This window comes from Barbus barbus (genome assembly GCF_936440315.1).
Source record: "Barbus barbus genome assembly, chromosome: 14".
Taxonomy (NCBI): Eukaryota; Metazoa; Chordata; class Actinopteri; order Cypriniformes; family Cyprinidae; genus Barbus; species Barbus barbus.
In genome coordinates this window covers 12,190,365-12,205,001 of record NC_136742.1, presented here as the reverse complement: position 1 = coordinate 12,205,001, position 14,637 = coordinate 12,190,365, and positions in this window count along the sequence as shown.

The window sequence follows — 14,637 nt, the reverse complement described above, 5'->3', positions numbered from 1 at the left end:
AACCACAGTGTTAATTTCAGTTGGAAACTGCAGTGAATTTTATGTACAGTACATTTGTATTTTTGGAGTTTTGCAAAAATGTAAATAGAGGCACTTTTGCCAATGATGTGTTTATCTCTTTAGTTACAGTGCATTACAATGGTATTTAAAAAAAGAAAAAGAAAGACGATACTGCAGATTGAGAATCAACAATTTTGTTTCACACGATTGTGTGACATGATAAACTGCACCTCTATCTGTTCTATATATAGCATTCCATGTTCACTCTACCGGAGAGGTTAAGTAAGGTAATGTGAGTGAAAACATTTTTCCCATTCCTTCTCCTTAAAAGCATGATTGTAGAATGTTCTTAAGGGTCAGGCATGGCCAAGGATGATAATCTAGTGCATCTTAAATCCTTCCAGATGTCTGTGCAACACACATATGAAGAGATCTATCAGTTTAGCATAGTACGTACCAGCCGAACTGAAATGTGAGATGAAAGAAGTGACACACATACACAAGCTCACGTGCACACACACACACAGTCCGTCACACACTCGCCACCTTTCACCCACCACTGCAAAAAATAGCTTATCTTACTTAGTATTTTTGTCTTGTTTCTAGTCAAAATATCTAAAAATTCTTAAATCAAGATACTTAAATCAAAATACTTTTACTAGATAAGCAAAATGACTTAAGACCTTTAGTCTTGTTTTCAGGGGAAAACAAAAAACAAAAACTAAATTAAGTGCATTTTGCTTAAAACAAGTAAAATGATCTGCCAGTGGGATAAGTAAAATATTCTTCTGCTTTGTCCACCAAGAGTTGAATGAAATGTTTGCTGGTTACGAATACATGACTTTGGATCAGAAATATCATAGATGATTGTGGGTGTGACCACACATGTTTGTTGTTTAAAGAAGCAGCTGCTCCGGTGCCAGATCTCCTGTCACAGCATGCATTTCCATCAATTCTCATGCAAGCCTTTATTCCCGAGATGTACACACACATATAGGATGATTCTTGCCTCGCTGGACCCGAATCATTTTCTTTCTCTCTCGTGGATAATGTTACATACACCATGTACTTGAGGAAATCGTTGTGGTTTGTAAGTGAACGGCAGTTTGACTCCATTATCAGCTTGGATGTAGTGTGTGTTTGTGGTTATGTGTGCATAATGCATAGAAGTCAAAGTGTCAAAATGATTTTATATGTGTGTGTGTGGGAAAACTTTCTCGTATGTGCTCTCATGCGCAGGCCTCCATTGTGTGTGGCTTCCTCTGGCTCGTCTCTCCAGCCAGCATGGAAATGGCCAAACGAGAGGTGTTTATTTGGTCAACGGTAAAGTCCAGGCATATCTAACACTCGTTTATATACATACACTCACACACACAGTCTCTTCGTCTGTGTCAATTCAAGCAATCCCACATTTCTTGGATTCAGCAAACGTGATTGTGTCTTCACCTTTAACACCAGAGATGGACAGATTTTTGGCAGATGTTGTAATGCTAGCTTAACTTTTGACTTGTTTTCCATCTGTTACAGATTCACTTGTTAAACCTGACACAATTTAAGTAACCTGCACTACAGTACAATGATGTTAACACGTCAGAGTCGAGCCACTCCTGCAAGATGCAAGTTTCATGACGCAGGCCGAACGTAATCTGCAGATAAACAGTTTGCGGTTGGTAAGATTTTTTTTAATGTTTATGGCAGAAGTCTCTAATGATCATTAGAGCTGCATTTATTTGAAAAATACAAAAATACAGTAAATATTTCCTATTTTCAATGTTGAAAACAGTTGTGTTGCTATAGTATTTTTATAAATGTGTTTACTGTCACTTTTGAATTTAATGCATTATTGCATCTTTCAAAAAAAAAAATATTCAAATTTTTGAACATTTTTTGCATTTCTGCAGCGTTTTTTTTTTTCTTTTGAGAAACAATTAGCATTTCTATGACATTATTAAATTAATAGCAAGAAGAAAAAGTTGGCAAACCAGAGCTTCAAATAAATAACATAAATAAATAATAATTTAATGCATGTTCTCGACAACAGTGACATTATTAAATTAGCCATAATATTCTATTTTTATTTGTTTATTTATTTTATAAATCTGTGGTGTTTATTGGAATTTGATACCATGTTAATCTCCTAATTTTATTACATAGCTTTCCCACTTTTTACAATCTTTCACTATTACTGTTTTCATTAAAAGGCATAAAAAGGACAAATAAATTGAAAAAGTAACCTTTCAATTAAGTAATTTTTGACACTAATTTAACCACTTATAAAAATACCTCCCTCCTGTTTAAAAGCTCTGACTGCAGCATAAAGAATGCCATTTCTTCACATTTACTGCCGTGATCATCATAAAACATTCCATTTCAATGACAATGACCTCTTGTGCCACATATTTCTTTGATTATTCTTGATCACCTGCCTCAGTACAATTTTACAACTAAAAGTCTTAAATGTAATTATTATACTAGTGAGTCATCCTTTTTGTTGGTGGCAGTAAAGTGGATTGATGATATGCCAAAAGCCCATTACATTGTGACCTGCTGTGCAGAGCTCATCGTATTCTGAAATTAATGGTGGAGTCTGTTTCGATGCTATTTTGGTGTCTTTCATGTTGCCAAGTTTGAGCTAGTTAATCCGTGCAACTGAGTTTCATTGTTTGAGAGTGTGATTGATGAAGCAGATTGCACTTTCTAACAAGGAGACATCGCCGAAAGCCTTCATTGAATTTTTGAGGGCAAACTGGAACTTGTGGCATGTTTCACAAAAAGAGTACAAGGCTCATGAAAAATGTGAAAATGTTTTTATTTGTTTTTTTAAAAACAAATGGTCTGTGAAAAGAGGTGTGTGTGTGTGTGTGTGTGTGTGTGTGAGTGTGAGTGAGCGAGAGAGAGAGAGTTTCTATTTTTTCTTCGTTACACAAATATTAAGGGAACATGCAGTTGTATTATTTTGCAAACATTATGGAACTGTTACTTTAATTATTACTTTTAGTTTTCTCTGAACATTCTAAAACAAGGAGTAATCTTGTAGTAACAAGTTAGACAAACATCCAACTAACGTTTAAGGGGAAAAACGGTTCCATGAATGTTCAAATAATGTTTTTTTGATAATATTTTGAAAACTTTATTAAACCAGATAACTTTTAATAAATTTCTATTAATGTTATGAAAGAAGGGTTGTTAATAACTTTCAGAGAACTCACCAGAATGTAAGTCAAAGTTCTGAGTTACTAAAATTTGCAATAATTTGTCCAAAACCCTGATTTATTTATTTTTTTGTTTTTTCAAAATAAAATAAAATGGTTTTGAGATATTGAGCTTCAAGGTTTTTGCATTCCATATACTTTTTACAAAGAACCTTTTTGTTTTCTAATTTAAGTCCCAAAATGTACATAACTAAGAAAAAAAAAAAACATCAGTTAATGTAAAATAAGTCACAGAATAAGAAGATGTGAACAACTCAATTTTGACAAAAATGTCAGATAGAACCTTATAATTCCAAATATAATCCAAAAACTATGATAGATTGGTAACAGATTTGAGAAATTTAGCCTAAATTGAGCTTTGGAAGTTTGAACTTATGTTCTTTCTAATTGACAAACTTTTTCCATAAATTTAAGAAAAACATTTGTTTGAATATCAGTAACTTTTCTAGCAGGGTTGAAGTGTTGAAGAGCTTTAAATGTTTAAAACCAGCTACTTTTCATGGCTTAATTTTATATTAGGTAAAAGTTTATCAACACATCAAATAGCAACATATGAAACTCGTTTATTATGCATGTGTATTCAACATTTACTTATCTGAACACTAATTACACAATCAGTGCTTGACAGTTTTATTTGTGTTTATGATCTTAAAATAGAGCATGCCATACCTTGCGTAAAATCAAAGTACAACGCTTTCATCAGTGCACACAAACCATCAAAAATCCAGTCTTTGAGACCACCGCTGGATCCTCTTATCAGATATGCTGTCTGCACTGAATAGCCTTGTACTGTATGCCTGAAAGCTGTTGTGAAAGTGTTTTGTCACGATTGTTCAGTTGGCTAACTCGAAGTGGAAATTGATCATTAGCCCCACGCTGATCTGAGGCCATCTTATCCAGTCAAGTAGCTGTGTCGTTGTGATCTCAACAGCAGATGGGTTTGAAGTGTGCAAGCTGATGACCTGTCAGCGCTGCTGTTTATCTTGGTATGTCAGCCATAAAAAATGAGTCATTTCCTCCCCGCAGGTAATAAACACTCCTACGCCTTACTCATAAGCACGTACACAGAATACACACACATCTTCATTTAGCAGGAAACGTTTACAGTTTCCAGTAAGAGGGGACTGACGGTTAAAAAGGGGGAAAAGACAAGTTCTGGCAAGGCGTTCGATGGGAGGAAAAATGGGAGTGAGCGAGAGCATCTTCGTATGAAAGTCATTGTGAGCGCTGATGTGCTGGAGGGCAGAGATTATCATTTGAGAGATGAGGAAAGGAATGGGCTTGGTTAAGAACTGGAAAAGCAAGCCCAGGCCTGATCTGACACCGCTACAGTATGTGAGCTACAGGACAGACTGGAGATTTTCCATAAGCAAACCTCCTTATTAACTCACAAAGGGTTCAGTAGGCTGGGCTGATTATTCCATTGTGTTCACTCCTGTGTAGTAATTCAACAGGGATAGTTTGCACACACACAAAAAAAGATATTCTGTCATCATTTTCTCACCCTCATGCAGTTTCAAACCTGTATCAGTTTCTTTCTTGCATGGAACACTCTTCAAGATGTGAAGAACTTTTTTTTTTTGAGCAAGAGAAGACATGACCAAAAGAAAAATAAACACCACTTTCTAATAATAGAATTGTTTATACAAGTGTAAAATGTGTTAGTCTACAGTCATGGCCAAAAGTTTTGCAAAGCGTGCTGCTTCAGTATTTGATTATTTTTCCACAAGTTTCTACACTGCAAAAATGCTTTTTGCTTAGAACAAGCAAAATAATCTGCCAAAGAAAAATAATCTTATTTTCTGTTTGAAATTAGATTATTTTGTTTACCCCATTGGCATTATTTTGCTTGTTCTAAGCAAAAACTCACTTAATTTTGACTTGTTTTTTTTTGACAAATTTTTTTACTTCCCTCATTTAAGAATTTTTTTATATTTTGGCTGAAAACAAGACAAAAAATCTATGTAAGAAAACCTTTTTTTTTTACAGTATGGTATGCTGAAAAACAATGATACGCATGTCATAAGCAAGTCATAAGGCTTTTATTGTCAAAAAATATATAATGAGTCAATATTTACAGTGTTGACCTTTGTTCTTCATAATCTCTGCAATTCGCTCTGGCATGCTGGATATTAGCTTCTGGGCCAAATCCTGACTGATGGCGATCCATTCTTGCCTTATTAGTTCTCAGAGTTGATCACAATTTGTGGGCTTCTGCTTGTCCATTCACCTTTTGAGGACTGACCACAGGTTCTTTATGGGATTGAGATCCTGTGAGTTACCTGGCCACGGATCCAAAATTTCAATGTAATGATCTTCGAGCCATTTCTTTATCACTCTTGCTTTGTGACATAGTGCTCCATCATGCTGGAAAATGTACAGATCATCACCAAATTGCTCATGGATCGTTGGAAGAAGTCGCTCTTGCAGGACGTTTTGATACCATTCTTTATTTATGGCAATATTTTTAGGTAGAATTTTGAGAGAGCCCACTCCCTTGGTTGAAAAGCAACCCCACACATGGATGATCTCAGGATGCTTCACTGTTGGCACAACACAGGACTCATGGTAGCATTCAGCTTTTCTTCTTTGAACAATCCATTTTCCAGATGTCCCAAACAGTCGGAAGGGAGCTTCATCAGAGAAAATAACATCGCACCAGTCTTCTGCTGTTCAAACCTTGTACTTCCTGCAGAATTTCAGTCTGTCCTTGACGTTTTTCTTGGAGAGAAGTGGCTTCTTTGCTGCCCTTCTTGACACCATGCCGTTGTCCAAATTTCTTGGCCTCACTGTGCGTGCAGATGCTTTCACACCAACCTGCTGCCATTCCTGAGCAAGCTCTGCACTGGTGGTGACACAATTCCGTAGCTGACTCCTCAGGAGGAGATGGTCCTGGCGCTTGCTGGACACTGGGACGTCCTGAAGACTTCTTCACTGCAGTCGAACCACTCTGCTTGAAGTTCTTGATGATCCGGAAAATGGTTCTTTCAGGTGCAATATTCTGTGTAGCAATTTTCTTGCATGTGAGGCCATTTTGATGCAAAGCGATGATGGCTGCACGTGTTTCTTTGGAGGTAACCATTGCTAACAAGAACACAATGATTGGAAGCGCTTCTTGCCTCCTTTTATAGCAGTCAGTCTGCTCTTACAACCTAATTAGTATTTTACCTGACAAGTACTCATTCACACTTTCACATGTGCTGCTGATATGATTAGTCAATTAATGTTAGCTGGTCATTTTGTGTCGGGATCAATAAAACAGTGAAATGTGTTTAGTTTTTTTTGTGTGAAAAGTTCATTTTTGGGCCTATAAAGTTTTTAGCAATTATTTAAAATGTATCTGATCACTCTACACAATAATCTAGAAACGATGTGAATGAACACCACAACAACTTAAGCAGCAAACTTTGCAAAACACAAAAATGATGTCACTGCCAAAACCTTTGGCCATGAGTGTAGTGCTTAAAGGGAAAGTTCAGTCAAAAATTCTGTCTTCATTTACTCACCCTCGAGTTGTTCCAAACCTGCATGAGTTTCTTTCTTCTCTTGGGAATAAAATATATATTTAAGAATAATCAAAAAGTTGACGATAGCCTTTGCTTTCCATGTTGTGAAAGAAATTTATATGGCAGTCAATGGCTACCGTCAACTTAAACACACTATTCAAAATATCTTCTTTTGTGTTCAGGTTTAGAACAACTTGAAGGTGAGTAAATGATGAAACAATTTTCCGCACCTAACGGAAGCATGTAAATTGAAAACAAAATTGGTCCTAACAGGGATTCCTGTGGAACTCCACATGCAACTTCAGAACGTTGGGATACTTCACCTGCAACTAACACTTCAAATGTTCTATTTGACAAATAAGACACAAACCAATCCAACGCCGTACCTGAAATCCCGACCCATGTTTCCAACGTATTAATTAAAATAGAATGGTCAACTGTATCAAAAGCTGCAGTCAAATCTAATAAAACTAAAACTGAACATTCACCAGCATCCTCTGCCATCAATAAATCATTGGTCACTCGTAAAAGGGCAGTTTCAGTGCTATGGTCAGCTCTAGAACCAGACTGATATTTCTCAAAAATATTAAGACCTTCAATAATTGCTTGGCTGCTGCCTTTTCTATAATTTTTTAAATAAAAGGTAGTTTAGAGATAAGTCTGTAATTATTTACAATTGCAGGATCTAGTGAAGGCTTCTTCGGGACTGATTGGACCGTAGCAATCTTTAGCTCCTCTGGAACACATCCAAAAATAAGAGAACTGTTCACTAGACTGTAGAATAGGACCTATAGTTCCAGTTGCCACTTCTTTTAACAGTCTTACAGGAACCATGTCAATTAAAACAACTCGAAGGTTTCAACTGTTGCACAATCTCACAAATATCATGCTCTGATACAGGTAAAAAGGAATCCAACAAAACCTCCCTACAACCTACCACAAAAATATCAAGCAGCACAACTGTTTTCATGTGACACTGAAGACTGGTGCAATGGCTGCTTAAAATTCAGCCATCACAGTATTCAATTACATTTCAATATACATTAATATATTAAATTACCATAAAATATTAATAAACAAAACAGTTATTTTGCATTGTTATAATATTTGTTTTTACAGTATTTTTAATCAAATAAATGCAGCCTTGCATGGTGATGATAAGAGACTTCTTTCAAAAACATTTAAAAATCTTACCAAACCCAAACTTTTGAATCAAGCAAAATGTGAAACTTGACAGCCATGAGCAATGCGCAAATTTATTGAATGAAAAAGAGCCTCTTAGACATTTTGTTCGACTGAATAAGTTATACAATTTTAGAGTGACATGAGGGTGGTAGATAATGACTAAACTTTTCATTTACATCAAACCGAATAAGTGTTCTGTATCCATATAAACCTTTATGTGACAAACAGACCAAAAAGTAATTTCTTGCTGGAAATCTTTCAAATCTCATTCATGTTCATTCAAATATCGCATGTCAAGATTGCAGTAGGTGGTGTGACTTATTTTTGGTGTAGAACAACATGAGGTTGAGTAAATAATTACAAAACTATCATTTCTAAAGGAATAATTCACCCAAAAATGAAAATGCTGTCGTTAATTACTCACCCTCGTGTCGTTCCAAACCCGTGAGACCTTCGTTCATCTTCAGAACACAAATTAAGATATTTTTGATGAAATCCGAGAGCCTTCTGACCCTGCACAGACAGCAATGAAACTACCACATTCAAAGCCCAGAAGAGTAGTAAGGACATCGTTAAAATAGTCCATGTGATATTAGTGGTTCAAATGTAATATTATGAAGCTACGAGAATACTTTTTGTGCGCAAATAACAATTTATTCAACAATTTCTTCTCTTCCATGTCAGTCTTCATGTTCATGAGAGTACCATGACGCATGTATTCCTCTGCTTGTACACATGGAGCAGCGCATCTGGGTTCTACGTCAGAACGCCGGCTCTTTACGCCACTGCCATACCCTATGGTTTTGTGAAACACCGCCACTGGTTGTTGGGTAGGGAAGGATGGTTTATACTACAAGATGCAGGCCCTACATTGCAGGGTAATGTCAAGTTGACACTATGTAAAGTTAAGAATGACATTTGAGTGTGGGTCATGCTGAAAGGTCCATCCATCCTGACACCCTGATGTGATTGTGTATATGTAAGTTTTCTCTCATAAATAACATTTGCAAGTTGTATCCGGCAGTACGATGTGTCACATCCTGTCTATTTGCTGCTTACACATGCCAGCCTGATAAGACTTCTTTGTTTTCCCCTGCTCCCCAAAATGCTTCGGAACGGGCACATCCTGTACATGAAAAAATGCAGCTCCCGGTCGGAAAGCCGTGGAAGTATGCAGAAAAGAGAAGTGGGACAATAGGCCGGATCTACGGCAGTTCCTAAAGCCTCGATATTCTGAAGCACTGCTGTTTATTTCACACATTAATATAATGCAAATACCCATGCAGGAACACACAGTCTTTTGTGGGAGAGGAAACTGGTTTTCCATCAGTCTCGACTCAACAAAATGAAATAAAATAAAATAAAATATAAAAAAATATGAAGACATGGACTTATGTGAAAGAAGAAACACTTCCATCAGTTTCTGTAAAATAAAATAAAATATTGTTAAATTAAATAATAAAAAGGAGACATAATTTTGTAGGAGAGGAAACAAATTTTCAATCCGTCTAATCTCAACTCAACTCAACTCAGCTCAACTCAATAAAATAAAATTAAATTGAAACTGGTTTTCCATCAGTCTCAATAAAATAAATAAAAAATATAATTAAAAAGATGACATGATTTTTGTGGGAGAGGAAACGGCTTTTCCATCAGCCTTCATTTACAGGTCCTTCTCAAAAAATTAGCATATTGTGATAAAGTTCATTATTTTCTGTAATGTACTGATAAACATTAGACTTTCATATATTTTAGATTCATTACAACACAACTGAAGTAGTTCAAGCCTTTTATTGTTTTAATATTGATGATTTTGGCATACAGCTCATGAAAACCCAAAATTCCTATCTCAAAAAATTAGCATATCATGAAAAGGTTCTCTAAACGAGCTATTAACCTAATCATCTGAATCAACTAATTAACTCTAAACACCTGCAAAAGATTCCTGAGGCTTTTAAAAACTCCCAGCCTGGTTCATTACTCAAAACCGCAATCATGGGTAAGACTGCCGACCTGACTGCTGTCCAGAAGGCCATCATTGACACCCTCAAGCAAGAGGGTAAGACACAGAAAGAAATTTCTGAACGAATAGGCTGTTCCCAGAGTGCTATATCAAGGCACCTCAGTGGGAAGTCTGTGGGAAGGAAAAAGTGTGACAGAAAACGCAGCACAACGAGAAGAGGTGACCGGACCCTGAGGAAGATTGTGGAGAAGGACCGATTCCAGACCTTGGGGGACCTGCGGAAGCAGTGGACTGAGTCTGGAGTAGAAACATCGGTCCCACTTTATATTAGGTGGCCTTAACTAATATGTACTTACATTGAAATTAATCATTTGATACAATGCACTTATTGTGTACATACATGTTTTTACATTGTACTTATATTTTTAAAAATACCTATATGTAATTACCTCTGTAATTAATTTCTGTAATTACATTTATAATTACACTGTTGACCTATCCCTTACACCTTAAACCTACCCATACCACCAAACCTGTCCCTAACCTTAGCCGTATCCCACCTCAACAGCAGCAGAAGTGTTTTGCAATACAATATGAACACAACAAATACATTGTACTTATTTTTTGTTGTAAGTACATAGAAGTTAAGGCCACCTAATATAAAGTGTGACCGAAACATCCAGAGCCACCGTGTACAGGCGTGTGCAGGAAATGGGCTACAGGTGCCGCATTCCCCAGGTCAAGCCACTTTTGAACCAGAAACAGCGGCAGAAGCGCCTGACCTGGGCTACAGAGAAGCAGCACTGGACTGTTGCTCAGTGGTCCAAAGTACTTTTTTCGGATGAAAGCAAATTTTGCATGTCATTCGGAAATCAAGGTGCCAGAGTCTGGAGGAAGACTGGGGAGAGGGAAATGCCAAAATGCCTGAAGTCCAGTGTCAAGTACCCACAGTCAGTGATGCTGGTGCTGGTCCACTGTGTTTTATCAAGGACAGGGTCAATGCAGCTAGCTATCAGGAGATTTTGGAGCACTTCATGCTTCCATCTGCTGAAAAGCTTTATGGAGATGAAGATTTCATTTTTCAGCACGACCTGGCACCTGCTCACAGTGCCAAAACCACTGGTAAATGGTTTACTGACCATGGTATTACTGTGCTCAATTGGCCTGCCAACTCTCCTGACCTGAACCCCATAGAGAATCTGTGGGATATTGTGAAGAGAAAGTTGAGAGACGCAAGACCCAACACTCTGGATGAGCTTAAGGCCGCTATCGAAGCATCCTGGGCCTCCATAACACCTCAGCAGTGCCACAGGCTGATTGCCTCCATGCCACGCCGCATTGAAGCAGTCATTTCTGCAAAAGGATTCCCGACCAAGTATTGAGTGCATAACTGAACATAATTATTTGAAGGTTGACTTTTTTTTTGTATTAAAAACACTTTTCTTTTATTGGTCGAATGAAATATGCTAATTTTTTGAGATAGGAATTTTGGGTTTTCATGAGCTGTATGCCAAAATCATCAATATTAAAACAATAAAAGGCTTGAACTACTTCAGTTGTGTTGTAATGAATCTAAAATATATGAAAGTCTAATGTTTATCAGTACATTACAGAAAATAATGAACTTTATCACAATATGCTATTTTTTTGAGAAGGACCTGTACTCAACTCAACAAAATAAAATAAAAATAAAATATGAAAACATGGACTTTTTTGGAACAGGAAAAATTTCCATAAGTTTCTGTAAAATAAAACTAATAAAATATTATTAAATTAAATAATAAAAAGGACACATGTACTTTTGTAGGAGAGGAAATTAATTTTCAATCAGTTTAATCTCAACTCAACTCAATAAAATTAAATAAAATAAAAAAATAAGATAAAATAAAATAGAAAGACATGGACTATTCTGGAAGAGGAAACTGGTTTTCCATCAGTCTCTGTAAAATAAAATAAATGAAAAATAAAATATAATTTAATTTAATTTAAATAATAAAAAGGAGACATGTATTTTTTGTGGTAGAGGAAACTGGTTTTCCATCAGTCTCTGTAAAATAAAATAAATGAAAAATAAAATATAATTTAATTTAATTTAAATAATAAAAAGGAGACATGTATTTTTTGTGGTAGAGGAAACTGGTTTTCAATCAGTCTTATCTCAACTCAACAAAGCAAAGCAAAGCAAAACAAAACAAAACAAAACAAAACAAAACAAAAACAAAAACAAATAACTAAAATATATATTTTTTTTTTAAATCACATGAGAGGGTCTGAATCTTCCTTGTTTGCCCCATTTGTTTTTCTCGAGCTATACAATGTCAGAACTCCCAGGTCATTCACTCTCACAATCAGTCCATAGATTGACGTCTCCTTATTCAAGGTCATGGCCACAGCCACGACAACACAACCATTGCAAACATCACACAGAAGCCTCACGTCATCTCTCATTGTTATTTTATTTCCCGAACAGTGCAAACACAAGTATAAAAGATCTCAATATGAAATTTACATTCACATAGAACCATCGCAATAAATACATTGCAACCCCAAAAATAGCACAAATATTACAAATCATCAATAAAATACTCTTTTCGTTTACTCTACAATATATTTAATACGTACAATAATTTTGACCCGTATCAAATATGAAAATATCTAATCGACATGAAAATCTATTCTATGATTTTACTGTGCACATTTTATGCATTAATAAAGTTAATATATAATTAATGTTCATAACAGCAGTAAGTTAGGCCACTGTAGTCAAAATAGATCATATTAAGCCATATCAAACAGAACCATTTAGCTGTTTGGCTACATTTGTTGGATCATAGAATCTGAAATTCAGTGATACGATAAGCATTTTGGCATTTGGCATTCATATTCATTAAAGAAAAAACAAAAATCTACATATATGAAACTCGAACGAACAGCTCCTCACTTTACGTTAATAAATATGCAATATTCCATACATGGCAAATGAAGCTAAATGAGGCGAAAAATAGAATCAGAGAAAGCGTTCCTGAATACGTAGCTAAAACATGAATAAAACGAATTCACACGAATAAAAGAAATAGCCCATTTGCGAGTCGGTAATGAGCCCCACGTGGTTTGATCAGTCCATATGAGAGTAAAGTTCGAAACGGAACCAAATGCACACAATGTCGCAAAGTTACGCTAGAAAAGAACACAGTTTGATATGTTGGTAACCGTATGTGTAAAGAAATACACTTTCTCCAACAGACCCTGGATAAAAAGGCAGTCACTTCAAAAGCTCGACAAAGCGCCAATGCTACAAAACTCCCAGAAAGCTTTCCCCACAGCACCACGCACGGACCAGGTAAGCGGATACGCTGTCAGATAACGAAAAAAAAGATGGTTCGTTTCATGAAGGCAATTATTCTGGGCTCATGCAGTGCTACTAAAGCATGTTTCGCAACATATCTTCGACACTTTTCACCCTTGGTTGTATTTTTGCAGTAGGCATGCATTAGAGACACAAATCAGTTATCAAATAGAGCAACTTGACAGAATTACGGCATGCTGAGAGGGACATGCAGAACGGCATGCTTGAAGCCAAACTTCTTTCGCTAGGCATCATGGGAAATCTATCAAAGATACAGTAATAGCACAGAAAGAAAACCAAAAGATCATTCTGAAATCCGAAATGAGGCTTGTGAGGCTTTCCAAACCGAGAGCAGGTTTGAGACGCTCGCATGCTCTGAAACAAATGCACTAAAATCCAGATGTTTAACCTAAGATCTAGAGAGCACATGAAACATCCAGCACTAAAATATCATGAGTGTTTAACCGCGTGGTAAAAATCGTTCTGCAAGCACAGTGAGAGATGCTACCATTGATAGGAGAATCTGAAAGCGAAGTGCAACCACCTACAAAATAGATGTGGAATAAATGTATATTAAACCAATTGATCACATACTGGAAGCTAATTTGGTTGCTTTTTGTAAATAGTATTATCAGTGACAGTCTCGATTGTGCTGGCTTCTCAATTGTATCGATATTTCACGTCCTCGACGCTTATTTAACGCAATGGGATTAGTTGTCGTGTTCTTACTGGAAAGGAGATCCCAGAGGGCAAAGGGCAGCAGCAAGTGCATACAGATGTTTTGTCCAAGCACCAAGAGCGTACACACATCACATACAGGAAAACTGTGATGATTCAACCCACGCAAAGTTAAACATTTACCCACGTCACAGACTCGACCGATTTTCTGTAAATGATTACAAAACAGGATAGCGTTTGCATTCGCTAGTAAATCATTGCAGTCTCTGATTCACTGCGGTTGTTTAGTATTTCTGCCTCTCTCTCTCTCTCTCTCTGCAACCGCAGACGAGTGCTTGAAACCCAAAGAGCTGGGAATAACTCTGCTATCAGGTCTGTAAACCCGTGACGTGTTCTTCATGTAAACAATTTATCTGAAGCAAATCTCAATATGAGCAACCAGCTTTTCCTTTGTCTTGGTGGGAAAAACCCAACACGTGTTCCGTCGTCTCAGAAACTGGCCTGACTCAGTCTCGTACAAAATACAGCGCTGTTTTAAACGAAACGTTTGGTCCTCACATGTTCAAAATATTAATCGCCGTGGCATCTCTTGACATTTTCAGATGCAAGATAACACAGACGTGCACACACACACTCGCACACACACACTCACACACACACACACGGTGGGTACGTGTCTCCACGGCTGGTGTGAAGCTTTTTGCAGTAGATCGCATGGTCCCATTTAGGAGACCCTGATATCCTGTT